The sequence below is a fragment of the Cryptomeria japonica genome, chromosome 3, assembly GCF_030272615.1.
Source record: "Cryptomeria japonica chromosome 3, Sugi_1.0, whole genome shotgun sequence".
Taxonomy (NCBI): domain Eukaryota; kingdom Viridiplantae; phylum Streptophyta; class Pinopsida; order Cupressales; family Cupressaceae; genus Cryptomeria; species Cryptomeria japonica.
In genome coordinates this window covers 118,405,584-118,420,293 of record NC_081407.1, presented here as the reverse complement: position 1 = coordinate 118,420,293, position 14,710 = coordinate 118,405,584, and positions in this window count along the sequence as shown.

Genomic DNA, 14,710 nt, shown 5'->3' with positions numbered 1-14,710 from the left:
TACATGTTTATGATGATACATATGTGATTCTTATGATGCTCAATTACATATATGATGATACATATGGGATGCTTATGATGCTTATGATACTGCAGTATTTATTGTTTATCAAATTACAAATGCAATGCTTATGATGCTCAATTGTTGGTGCAAGAACCTGAACCCCTTTGACGAGGATCCTGCACAGTCTCATGGATCGACGGGTATAAGTCAATACACCTTATAGAAATAATATATTTTTAAAAAATTACAAGAAAAACAAACTTCCTCATTTTTTCAAACCTCAACATTAGCAGCAAATCTAATACAGTTATCAACACTTGAGGCCCCAGTTGGACTTACTCAAATTTTAATCTCAACATCAACTTTATGGCCGACTTCTTCATCAATATTACCCTCATTTGCAAAATATCTCTCTCATTACCAACTAACTCTCTCATTTGATGGTGCACAGGTATCACCAAATAGGTATTTGTCAGATGTGTCTTCCTTGAGTGAGGGAAATGCAGGAATAGAAGAGGAAAGTGAGACATGTAGTAGATCTCAAATAGGGAGATCAACTAGAGGTCAAAATATTAGAAGAAAATTCAATAAACGCATGGAATTTTTTCTTGCTCAAGGGGGGTCATGTTCTTATGATGATGAGACCAAAGGCGACATTGAGGTGCCCTTGAGGTACAAACATCTACTAAAACAATGTGTACCCAAGAAACTTCCTCCAATAAACACTGATTTTTGTGTTAATGAGAGGATATATCGCATAGCACCTTCATCGTTACATGGTTTGGGCCTATTTTCCATGGACAACATAAAGGTCTATTACAACAAAGTTGCTGAATTGATGCAGTTTTTTGGACCTTGTTACAATTATAATGATTGGATGTAGATTGTTTGATATAAAAAAAGTATGCATAGGTATGCACTATCAGCCAATTATATACAACAAAAAGATAATGATCAAAGTAAACAAGTGGCTGTATACATTGATAGAAGGCCAAAAGCAATAGGGAATATTGCAGGTTTCATAAATAATACACGACCTGGGTCAACTAATAAGCAACCCAATTGCATATTTGAGGCACATGAGGGAAATTATGTGTTTGTATGTGCGATAAAATCAATAAGTGCAAGGGAAGAGCTGCTAATCGATTACAATTTGAATCATATAGATACAAACAAAGTTACTATCATGGGGTTGGTACGTACTATATATATATACCATTTAAGCCAACTTCCAATTAATGAATCCAATAAACCATTGTATTATTAAGTTTTTTTGCTAAATCTATTGGTTTCATTTTGCTAACGTTTTTATATTTTTTCTTTGTCACAGGGCCACATGGATCCACCACATAGCACAGATAGGGGTGTAGGCCCCGACACTTCTACGAAGCAGGTAAACCTCATTGTAATTGTACAAATTAGATAGAAGCAAACTGTTACATTATGATCTTTTCTTGAGTGTTTTGAAGTAATTTTGATAGTGTTAATTATATTCTTGTCACAGATGGATGTTCAGGATAAGGGAAAGGAACCTACAGTACCTCAGCACCTCCATAGGGATGTGGGGCTCTCGACAGTGTTATGCGCTGATGACATCGCACTTAGCGCAAACTCTATGCAATTTGTACAAAATAATATTAGAAAAATTAGGCAAGAGATTGTTGATTTGGCAACCATAAGTCCTTAGACTAATGAGATAACAAAGAGGGTGCAACTATTGTTGACGACAATGGAAAACTTGCAAGTAAGCAGTAATGAAAGCTTTAATCATAACAAAAGTTCAATAATGGTTTATATTTTTATCTCTTTTATGTCATTAACTAAAATATGTATGCATTGTTTTTACAGAAATTTATAGGGCCTCATCATCTTGGTGGCGATGATCAGGGTATTGTGAGTAGTTTAGGTGAGGACCATGTTCTATATATTAAAACCACTCCTTTGGACTTGTGAACTTGCTTTTTTAATGTTTACATATTTAATGTATTACTCTTCAAGTGCTGACATGGGTCCGAGGTCAAGCCCAACTATATTGATGACTGCAATGTCAACAGCACGTAGCATGCAGACATCATCTGTTGCACCAACTCATGTTGACCCGCCCACTGGTGGTAGATCCCTCTTTTTCTCTCTCTTTCGTTATGTGTTTATTACCCTTGAAGTGTTCTTTCTTGGAGGCATTTCATAGTTGATTCATTTACTGTGGCAGGAGATGCACATGAGGATGCACTAGAGGTGAGCACTTCTGATAACATACCATCATTTCCTGGATCTTCCCATATTGCTAGTACGGGAACATTGCAGGCCACATTGGTGGTGAGCGATGAAGAATTGATTCCCTTGAAGATACAAAAGGTTCCAGGTACTTTAAAAATATTATTATATATAGTCTAATTGTAATTTACTTACTAATCACTCATTTTGGACTAATGATCCCATGTGTTTTTTGCAGGAAATGATATTTTTTATAAAAATCTTAATCACATTTCATTGCAGATATTTGGGCCCACCATATGTAAAAGGTGGAACATCATACGTGAACTAACCCGTATCCACTATTTTGATTTCATATCATTGCTAGAATAGTTTTCCTTTTATCCATTTCTTGAACTATATTAAAGGTAGCTTCAATTTCTTCCTAAATCTAACAGGTTTGTTTTTGCTTTAAAGGTGGAATGACCAAGAAAAAAAGTTAAAAGATGAACTCACAAACCGTATGGTAGGGTTGTTTGGAAATGACACATTCGACAAGACTAAGCTCCTGGAAAAAGCTGGCACATATCTAAAGTATGTGAGGGACCAATATAGGACACATTTAGAGAAGAACCTAAAGTATGAGGGTCCCCCCATGATTCCAGAGAGGGAGTGGAAGGACCTGATTTTGGATGCAAAGGAGAGAATTGAAAGGAAAAAAGGAAATACACCACCAGACGCCAGAAGAAGGTATGTGATACTATTAAGAATGTGAATATGTACTAATTATTCATTATATTTATATAATCTAACATATTTCAAACTTTTCATAGATTGAGTGACACGTTAAAGGCAACCAAGGCAAGACAAGAAAAGCATGGGAAACACAAACTAGGCTCTGGTGGTTATATGAAACTTTCCACAGGAATTGTAAGAATCAGTAAATTAAGTATCACATCAAAATATTTATAAATTGTAAACAATTTTTTTTTGATCAAACAATACAAGCAAAATTCACAATACTAAGCAAAAATGCAGGGCTCTGAATTCAATAGAGCGCCCACGGAAGATGACAAGAGAATTGGCTACTAGCAAGGATATATAGCCATGGTTGAACGGCTATGAGAATTGAGTGGGAAAACATGAGATTCTGATGCATCTATCACAACGGTAATTAAGCTAAATGAAAATTATTTCAAATTGAATACTTAACCAATAATCTATTTGATGTTAAGTTTCAACATAAAGTGACTATATTTTTTTTAAATAAGAAAGCAATGATAACACTCCATGTGACATTGGAATGTAGCATGATAATCATGGAACAAAACTTGTACATGAAGGTCCAAATGTGCATCCTAGTAGTGGAGGTATTCATTCGCTATTCAAATTTTTTTATGTTATAATTATTAATACAATTAAACATCTTAAATTGAAAATTAGTGTAGTAATTAATGTAACCTTTATTGTTAATATTTTAGAGCATGTAGTCGGTGGTGACCAAGTGGAGCATGATCCGGGTAGACAACTTTAGGAATGTGATTCTCCCCAATCAGGTAAAGAGGACCACTGTTATTCCTTTAAACAAATTTAATTGCAATTGGTGTATTGATTAATGTAATGTTTTGTATTTCAACTCTAGAGGATCTAGAGGGTGCTCAGCATGTCAAGGTTGAGGCTAGACAAAATGATGTGGAAGATGATGTGGCCCCATCAGGTAAAGAGTGTAAAGGTTGTGTTCTTTAAACTAATGAAATACTTGTAACAATAATAAAAAAATGTTTTGAATTTAACCCAATTCTTTGTTATTGTAGAAGACCCCCCTTTGGTTCAGTATCCTCATCCTTTTTATAGGACTAGGCATACATCAAGAGCACAAGAAGAGGGCATAACATCCGCAGATGGGGGAAATGATGAAGAAACCGATGTTCCACTTAGTCTTTTCATAGCTTCAAAGAAAAAACAAAGAAAGAAATGATTGTAATCTACCTTATTTGATAATGACTGATTTTTATGTGTAATGAATGTAATTATGTGGTAATGAATTTTCAAGAATGATATGTGTTGATGATTATTGATGAATGTTGCATTTTAATGAAAGTTAATGAATTGTATGTGTTAATGAATGTTATGTGATAATGAATGAAAGAATGAATGAATGTTAGATGTTAAAGGGGAATTTAGAGTGATGTTGGGGGGGGGGGGGAGGGGCCAAATGAGCTTCCACCTTCATGTGGTTGGCCTTGTTAAGTAGAGAATATTAAACTATTCTTGAAACAAAGCAAAGCTCAATTATAAGATGTGAAATGTTTGAAAGGTGAGAGTCCACAAACAAATGTGAAATGTTTAAGTAGGCCTCCCAATGAAGTGGATCTCATAGACACGAAGAATCCTATATAGAGAATCATTGAGAGCCCTTGAAGAAGCAAATTTGAACTTTGATGAAGCAATACATGATGGAGGAATATCTTGCAAGAGGAAATCAAAGTCGTTATGGTGTCATCTAGATCTGAAATGTGGTCTACTTTTCAAAAAAGAAAAGATGCTTGATATGAATGTGTCCTAGTGGGGTGAATCTAGAAGACATATAATCCTATTGCAAAGAATCATGGAAAGTTCTAGAAGAAGCAACTTTTAATTCTGAAGTAGCAACTTGCACAAGTGATTTTCTCATTTGTAGATGGAGTATTAAGAGTAGGATTACTAGTCCATGGACCATGTCATTGTTGTTAAATACCTACACTTTTGTTCATAGTCACTTGGTGTAGGAATGAATTCAATGAGATAGGGTAGGAGATAGGGTATATCCACTCTTGGGCTTAGCATGTGGATAGCTTAGGGTGCCCTATCATGTTTCTCATCCAAGCCGTATTATGGTTTAACTCCAATTATGCATTATAGATATTGTGTAGTTCACATAAAATTGAAATAGTTATGAATATATGCTATCTAAACCTAGTTAAAATGGTTGCTCTATGAATTATACTTTCAATACTTGTCTAACATGATTGCAGGTTTTATCTAACATGATTGCAAGTTTCAAAAATTATTCTAATACCCTACTGGTATTGTTTCTTCATTGGGACTACTCACATGCATTTGAGGACTGCTAAACTATCATATTCACATAATATTGTCTCAATAATAAAAAGAGAACCCTAGGTCTTCTTTACCATTATATGCTTTTCATCTTGCAACTCTGCGAATGCAAATAAGATTTTAGTGGGATTCTAGGACTTCTCCTATGTTTTGATTTTTGCTTTCTCCATTGGGGCTATATTGTTCTAGGGTCTTAAACTAAGACAGTGATTGTCTCCTGTAGCTTCATCCCTAGTTGTCATTTGCATAATTTGATGCCAATAAGGACTGATATGCTTCTCCTTTCAGTGAAGTGTCATAGTTCTTTGGACTGCTCATACAATATTCTAAAATTTTATGAAAACCCTACAATGAATGACTCCTTGACTATCATCGTTGTTTGTATCTTACCATTGTGGATTTGAGTCTTCATTTGAATATATGGCTTCTCTCAATAGAAAATTGTTTAAGGCATTTGCAACTTATAATCCATGACTTCTCATCAAGCTTTGGCACATTGAGATTGGAACAGGGATCCTATACACCATCACTAGAGATTATCAACAAGAGAAGATTCACCTATTGATCCTTTGAACTGATAATTCTTGATTGCCTTTTTGACTCATTGTGCTTCGTAATGGTGATTTTCTTATTTATGGCTTGATGGATATTGATCTCTCTCTCACAAGTGTTTCAACTAATCTTTGATGAATACAAACCCTTCTCTTTTGTTGAGTGCAAATATCATGAATGCATTTATTTTTCTTAACTATCCATAATGACATTTTCAAATATCTGAGACTACACTTAGGCCTGTTGTCTCTTGATTCTTCATTGGACTATGGTTTCTTTGATAGTTCTTTGTAGCTTTATCTTTGAATGGTCACTGTCTTATTTGTAGCTTTGTATTTCCTTTATGGTGGCAGACCTCATGGAATGTTTTCACCTTTAAAACCAACACTAAACCTTTCAACAAGCATCTTCATAGACAGTTTGATATCAAATTGTGATACAACATTAATCATTTCACCACAGTTATCAATTATATTTTTGCATGCTCAGTGTCCATGCCTTCATTATGCTTGAGTTGATGACTGCTGCAACTTTATTACTGTCAAATCTGCTTCATGATGTCTTGTATGCATATGACATAATGCTAACCTATTTATTAGTGCTATAGACTTTTTACTTTGTGTCATGGCATCCTTTAATCTTTCATCAAGATCTGGGGGTGAAGAAAATAATTATGACACTAAATACCTATGACCTTGCACTATGAACTGCCCTTGCACATCTTCTAGAACTTCATGGGCTATGGAAATACTGTGATTTTGACCTTTCATAGCCTTTTGACTCTTTTTTGGGCTACTAGATGGTTGTCTCTGATCTGACTGTAGACCTTGGTGCTTCATATTTATTGTTCTCTCTTGAAAAGATCCAGATTAGGACCTCTATTCATGCTTTGACAGTGATACTTGACACTGTCATCTCCATATCATGGCCACTGTCATTCATTAAATCTCATATATTGCTGCTCTCAGTGTTATACCTATCAGTTATCCATGTTGAAGACTCTCACACACCTTCTAACACTATCTTAGACTTGGCTTTTGCTATTTAATACAACATAAGACTGTAATGAGGCTACTGTGTCATTGATTTGACAATTTCTAATGTTTGGTAGATGTCTTTGATGCTCTCAAATTGTTCTTGAAGCTTATATGGCTTGGTTCTGATCCTTATAAGCTTTTAGACTGATTTAGGCACTATGATCTCACTGCAAATTTATCATTTATTGGTTTTTCTTTTGTTGATAGTGACATTTATCACTACTTTCATCTAAGGCAATCACTTCTTGACAGTCAAAAGGTTGCCCATCAATTAGTTTTCATTGTCTTTAGCTTCTTGAGACCTCTTATTTATTGATAGAGAAACACAATATATTCTTCAAATCAATCAAACCTACTCAATGTAACCCTATAACTTGTAATTTTCTATTGTGATTGTCTTTGTGTTTTGAACCATTAAAAAACTCTTATCATTGTCTTTCTAATTCAAAACCCTTCTTCATTACAAGCTCTAAGTAATCTATTCCTTGCCATACTTATGATTATCTATTAATGCTATTCAAGAATTGGGGAAAACCTAGACACTATTATCAATGTCTAAACCTTCTAACAGACTACTCTACTAGTCCTTACTGTCATTGTTATTTTGGTGGAGGCTTGACTATACTTCATTTGAAACAAACAAACCATCCATACAAATCATGTTTTCTCAGAAATGTGAAATCCTAGACTAGAGTAAAGAAGATAGCTAGCCTAGACATGAAATGCTTTGAATGTTCCAGACACGTAGCTACTCTTTGTTAGAATTTCCCTTCTAATTTTGCAACATGTCATGGTTCTCCTTCTACGTGGCTGTCATACTGCACCTTCGACTAGAGCTTACCAAACTGAATACTAGGGTTTTCTCTCATCAAAAGTGGAGTCCTCTACGAATGAACTCAAGATCCTCATCTTTACCACAGGTTTATCTTGAATTTTGATTGACCTTATTTAGAATGGGCATTGAGTAGTCTAAGAAAAGTACCTCCAAAATGTTAAACTCAAACTTGAACTCATGAATTATAAGGCCATGCAAGTTTTTATTTCTCTTTTGATGAGAGAGGGTGAGAGGAAGAGATAATGACCTAGAGAGGGTAGAGAAAGAGAAGTAGAGAGGGAGAGAAGAAGAGAGGGATGGAGAAAGAGAACTAGAGAGGGGAGAGAGGAGAGATAGTAGAGAGAAATAGAGAAGAGAGATAGTAGAGAGGGATAGAGAAGAGAGATAGAAGAGAGATACCAATGTCAATCTTTTTCTATAAACAAAAAATTTCTGAAAAATTGGCCTACCGTCAGAATTCTGACATCAAAGGGTAAAAATTCCGATAGAGGAGTACCGTCGAATGCACAACATCCTCATTGGAACTCTCCCGAAGGCCGTTGTAATTCTGACACAAAAGGGTTAAAATTACGACGGCCTCCAGGATAGTTATGACAAGGATGTTGTGCATCCGATGGCACTCCTCTATCAGAATTCCGACAGTAGGCCGAGATCGTGATGGTATTCTTTCTGGGTATAAGTATCCATGGCAGCCGTTGGAAAGGTTGGAGTGGATATCAGAATTGCGACGACGACAAGGATAGTTGAAACTTCAGACAAAAAGTTTTTGATGGCTATTTTTGTTGGTAGTGCGACGAAATTGCGTCAGAATGACGATGATTTGCCATCGAAATTTTGACCCAAATGTACTAGTGAGGGGTGAGGTTAGAGGTGTTGGTTTGGTCATTTTACCACCAAGCCCTGTTTGAGGGTGTAGATTAGAATAGAATGAGATTCATGAGAACGCAATGAATAATGATGAGATGATGAGTTAATTTATGGATTTGGGATATTTGGACATAGAAGAAACCTTCTAATGAGATAAAAACTTCCTATGACCCCATTCTCACATACCTCCTTTGTAAAACAAACCTAACTTGATCAATTAGGCCTATGACCCAAGTAGGTGTTGAAGAGTACAGGAATAGGGTGGAAACCTAATCCTTTGGAATCTGATAGTAGTCCCAAAAGGGTATCTTAAACCTAAATTTTTTGGGGGTGTTGTTTGGCATAATTTCGAGAATAGTCCAAAAAATTAGTAAAATAGGGCTACTAGCCGATAGGCCTGTTTAAGCCTCAAGGACCAATACTCAAGCTTGTACTCCAAAGTATTGTCAATACAGGTAAGAATCCAATTGCACATTTAGAGTGTGGTTGAGGCCTTGAGAAAGAGTATAGGAATTGAAAGACCAAGGTGTGTTTGTGGGTTTGTCACCTTAATGCTACCAACCTTTGCATCAGCTGGTATTAGAGCCTTAGAAGAGCCTTGGGAAAGACAAATCAATGGAAGATACAATAGAGAATAGTGAGGAGATTCCCACTAGACCTATGACAAACATGGAGTTTTCCAAGAATAAAAACATGGAGGAGGAGATAGAAAAGTTGAAGAAAGACCAGGCAAGCAAGGAAGTTGCATCACCATCTGATGGAGAAGGAGAAGAGGAAGAAGAGAGACTAGTGATGCCAGTAGATCAAAGGAAATTTTTTGAAGCCCTTAATATGGTAGGGAGAAGAGACAATATAGCAGAACTACCTACATTCTCTAGAAAGATGAATCCAGAAGACTGTATGGATTGGATAGAAGCAATGCTCAGTTATTTTGAATGTGAAGAGGTATCTGATAACCAAAGGGTGAAGGTGGCTAAATCCAAAAATGAAGGATCCAACTCTTAGTTGGTGGAACTTTCTACAAAATGAAAGGGATGAAGAAGGAAAGAGACCTATAACTTAATGGAAGAAGATGGAGACAAAGATCAAAAGGCAGTTTGTACCTAAGGACTATGAGATCATCTTACACGAGATTACAAAATCTAAGGCAAAGGGATTTGGATGTTAGTACCTACACTAAGAAGTTCCATCGGATTACCCTCAAAGAAAAGATGCTAGAGAGTGAGACACAAAATATAGCAAGGTACATGAATGGTCTTAAGTTCAGTATTCAAGATGAATTGAGTTTATTCAATTCGGAATCAATGCACAAGTCTTTTGAGATGGAACTTAGGATTGAGGAGAAGCAAAAATGGAGAGGAGAACACAATAATAGAGGAAAAGGTGCAAGTTTCAGAGGCAAGGGTAGATTCATTGGCAGAGGATCATCTCCTAAACCCCAAGGAGAGTACAACCATCAGAAACATGAGAGAGAATTAGGGAACAAAGTTAGCTTTAGATGAAGAAGGGGGAATGGTAGAGGAAGGTTTGGTGGAAGAGGACCTAGTTTCTTCACTCGTAGATGTTTTTCATGTAACTAAGTTGGGCATCAGTCATTCAGGTGTCCTGAGAAGCTAAGAAATGGTAGCTAAGGAGGTGATAGAAGAGCACATCTGATACAAGAAGAAGATAGTCAAAGCATGACCTCCTACCAAACATCAACTTCAAAGTTTGTAGATCCAGAGCAAGGAGAACTCTTGATGATCAATAGGACCCTATTGAAAGAACCAACCATCAAAGAACTACCTCAGAGGAAATTTATTTTGTAGAACCTCCTACAAGGTACAAGGAAAGGTATGTAAGTCATTGTGGATTCAGGGTCCACATATAACATAGCTTCTGTCGAAATGGTTACTAAAATTAACTTGCAAAGAATACCTCATCCCCACCCCTGTAAAATGTCTTGGTTGAACAAAGGTCAACAAGATTTTATTAGTGAGCAAGTTTGGGTAGAATTTTCAATAGGTGAATACAAAGATAGAGTGTTGTGTGATGTGGTAGAAATGGATGCTTAGCATATGCTACTAGGCAGGCCTTGGAAATATGATGTAGATTCTACACATGAAGGAAGGAATAATGTTTACACCATCACCAAGAATGGGGTGAGCTTCACTATGACTCCTCTTCTAGATGATAGCAAGGATAAGCACATTGTGACTAGTGTCATGCTAGTAGATGAGAAGGATTTCATGAAGGGTTTTAAGGAGAAAGATATCCCTTTCTTTGAAATATTTTTCAAGCCTAAGATTGAACCTAAGAAGTAGTCTAAGAGCCCGAAGACAAAAAAGAAAGTAGGTCCTAAAGAGGTTCAAGATCTGCTAGACAAGTATAAGGGGATAGTTGCAGATAGTACCACAAATTCCTTATCCCCTCATAGGGAAATCAATCATTGTATTGACCTCATACCAGGTGCTACATTACCCAATAAGGAATAATACAAGCTTACCCCTGAACAAAATGTAGAAGTTGCAAGACAGATCCAAGAATTGCTAGAGAAAAGGTTCATTAGGAAGAGCATAAGTCCCTGTGCAGACCCAACAGTACTAGCTCCCAAGAAAAAAGGAACATGGAGGTTCTATACTAACTCTAGGGCCATCAATAAGATAACAATCAGATATAGATTCACAATGCCAAGAATGGAGGACTTGATGGATTGTCTAGGAGGGGCCAAGTACTATTCCAAAATGGATTTGAAAAGTGGTTACCATGAAATAAGGATCAGAGATGGAGACCAATGGAAGACAACTTTTAAAACCACCGAAGGCCTATTTGAGTGGATGGTAATGCCATTTGGGTGTTCCAATGCTCCTAGTACATTCATGAGACTCATGAATGAGGCTCTTAAGCCCTTCATCAATTATTTTGTAGTAGTGTTCCTTGGTTTTGTAATTTCTTAGGGCAATCTAAAAATGTGTCTTCTTGCAGGAAGAGCTAGTGTGCCTTGGTTTTGTAATTTCTCAAGGCAATCTGAAAATTGATCCATCTTAGGTGGAGGCAATTATAAATTGGCCAAACCCTCAATCAGCAAGTGAGGTAAAAGGTTTTCATGGGTTATGGTTTCTATAGAAAATTTATTAAGAATTTCAGTGGGGTTAGTGCACCAATGATAGAAACCATAAGAGATGGAAGGAAATGTCAATTTGTTTGGACTAAGGAGGTTGATAGGTCTTTTGAGTATTTGAAAACTAAGATTATAGAATAGCCCATTCTAGTACTCCCTAAATTTCACAAGCTTTTCACTATTGAGTGTGATGAATCAAAGAAGGCCATAGGAGGAGTCTTGAGTTAGGAGGGTAGGCCTGTGGCATTTTTCAGTGAGAAACTAAATGAGGCAAAGAAAAAATATTCTACATATGATCTAGAGATGTATGCGATGGTGCAGTCTCTTAGGAAGTGGAGACATTATCTCTTACCTAAGGAGTTTATTGTATATACTAACAACCACGCTCTAAGTTTTTTGAACAGGCGGGAGAAACTAAATCACAGGCATATGAAGTGGTAGGAATATCTTCAAGCTTACACTTTCACTATCCTAAATAAGAAAGGAGTGGCTAATAAATATGTCGATGCACTTACTAGGAGGAACTTAGCAATCTAGGAGATTCAATTGGAAAGCATGCGAATCAATTCCTTGAAAGACATGTATCAAGGGGATGAAGATTTCAAGGAGGCCTATGAGGTTTTTAAAGACATGAATGATAGGTATCATACTGATTTTTCTGATTATATTCTTCAAGAAGGATTACTCTTCAAGGGCAGTCAACTTTGTAGTCCTAATTGTTCCATGAGGGAAAATATTGTAAAGGAAAAACATTGTGGGAGTTTGTCAGGACACTTTGGACTTAATAAGACACTTAAATTGGTTAGGAGATTTTACTTTTAGCCTAGGATGCAGTTATATGTAAGAAAGTATGTGATAGAGTGTGTGGTATCCCAAAAGGCAAAGGGGACAAGTTGCAATGTAGGTCTATATACTCCATTTCTAATCCCTACCAATCCATGGGATTCAGTTAGCATGGACTTTGTCTTAGATCTTCCTAAGACTAAATCAGGATATGGTAGTATATATGTTGTTGTGGACAGGTTTTCAAAAATGGCACATTTTTTGCCATGCAAAGTTACACATGATGCTTCCAATATTGCGCTTTTGTTTTTCAAGGATGTTGTTAGACTTCATGGGTTACCCTTGAGCATTATATCAAACCAAGATCCTAAGTTTGCAGGACATTTTTGGAGGACTTTGTGGCATAGGTTGGGGACAAACTTGTCCTTCTCTTCTGCTGATCACCCTCAATCTGATGGGAAAATAGAGGTGATTAATAGATCCCTTGGTAATTTGTTGAGGTGTTAAACTAAGGACCATGGGACCACTTGGGATACTATTCTTCCATAGGCAGAGTTCTCATATAATGACTTTGTGAACAGAAGTACAAGACTGATTCCTTTTCAAGTTGTATATGGAACCCATCCTAGAGGTGATCTTGCACTCCAAGAGGTATAGAATATTGAAAGGAGGAGTGCTCAAGCAGATGATTTGGTTGAAGAAATTAAGGACATACACCAACAAGTCAGGGATAGATTGGTTTAGATATCTAAAAAGTACAAGCAAGCAACAGATGTCACAAGGAGAGATGTTCAGTTCAAGGTGGGATATATGGTGATGATTCATCTCACAAAAGAAAGGCTCCCTAAGGAGAAGTAAACCAAGTTGCTCATGAAAAAGATAGGTCCTAAAAAAATGTGGGACATATGCATACAAGATAGATCTACCTCCTAATGTTGGTTTATCTCTTATATTCAATGTTTTTGATATATATACATATAAAGGTTTTGTGGATGATGTTTGTGTTGCAAGTCCATCTGATTCTTCTAGTCCAGCTATGTTGGAAGGAATTCCCCCCCCTCTCAAACCTGAGATTGAGTGCATTTTAGATCAAAGGGTTAGCAATAAGACAAGGAGGAAGACTTACTTGGATTACCTAGTCAAAGGTAAGAATCAACCTTTAGAGGATGCTACATGGATGACTTTTGAGGCTATTGAGAAGACAAGAACTAGATTTGAAGACATCTCAACTCAAGGGACTTGAGTTTTTTTTAGCCCTGGAGTATGGTGCAGAGAACCTTCTATTTCTCATCTATTTTAAGCAAGGTTCATAACCATGGTGGTGTCTACATGTTCATTTGTGATGTAATATGGGTTGGATCAATGATCACCCTTTATGTAATAAAGTGCCTATTTGTATGGTCAATATTCTCTTAGGTTAGCATATAATCCTAGAGGCCTATTAGGGCATGAAGGCTTGGAATTTGTATTTTCAAGTGTTGGTGTGTATAGGATGTTTTCTTAGGTGTTTGGAGCCTAATAATGACCTTGGATGTGTTTCCATAAGGTCTAAGTGCTTAAATACCAATGTTGTTCCAAGTTGCTAAAATGTTGCAACTTTGTTGTCAAGCAACTTTTCAATGTTGTCGGTAGGATACCAACTACTTCTCCAATGTTCATAACTATTCAAAAGTTGGTTATGAACATTGGGAAAGGTTTATTTATGCTTGTAAAATCATGGGAAGGTTAGAATTTTTTGTAAACTTTGGTTGAGAAAGTGAATAGAACAAGTCTCAATTTGCCATAACAGTGGTATTTTTCCATGTTGTCCGTATAGGGTGTGAAATATATTAATGAAATTTTGATTTGATTGGAAAGTGCCCTGAATCACCTTTCTAATGCACTTGGTCTGACCTCTTGAAGTGAATTTAAGAGGAAGTTATAAGCGATTTACTCTCTGTAGGTCTGAAACCCTCCATTTCCAAGGGTTACAATGCAAATGGGGCCCTAACTTGAAATCTACCCATTGGTAGAATGCAATTTAGTGGCATGTATTTTGAGATTCTAGAGGGGCAAGGTTAGAGGAGTTCATTTGGTAATTTTATCACCAAGCCCTAGTCTAAATTGTTTGAGGGTTTAGATTAGAATAGAATGAGATTCATTGAGCACACAATGAATAATGATGAGATGATGAGTTAATTGATGGATTTGGTATATTTGGACATAGAAGAAACCTTCTGAATAGTTACAACCTTCATGTGA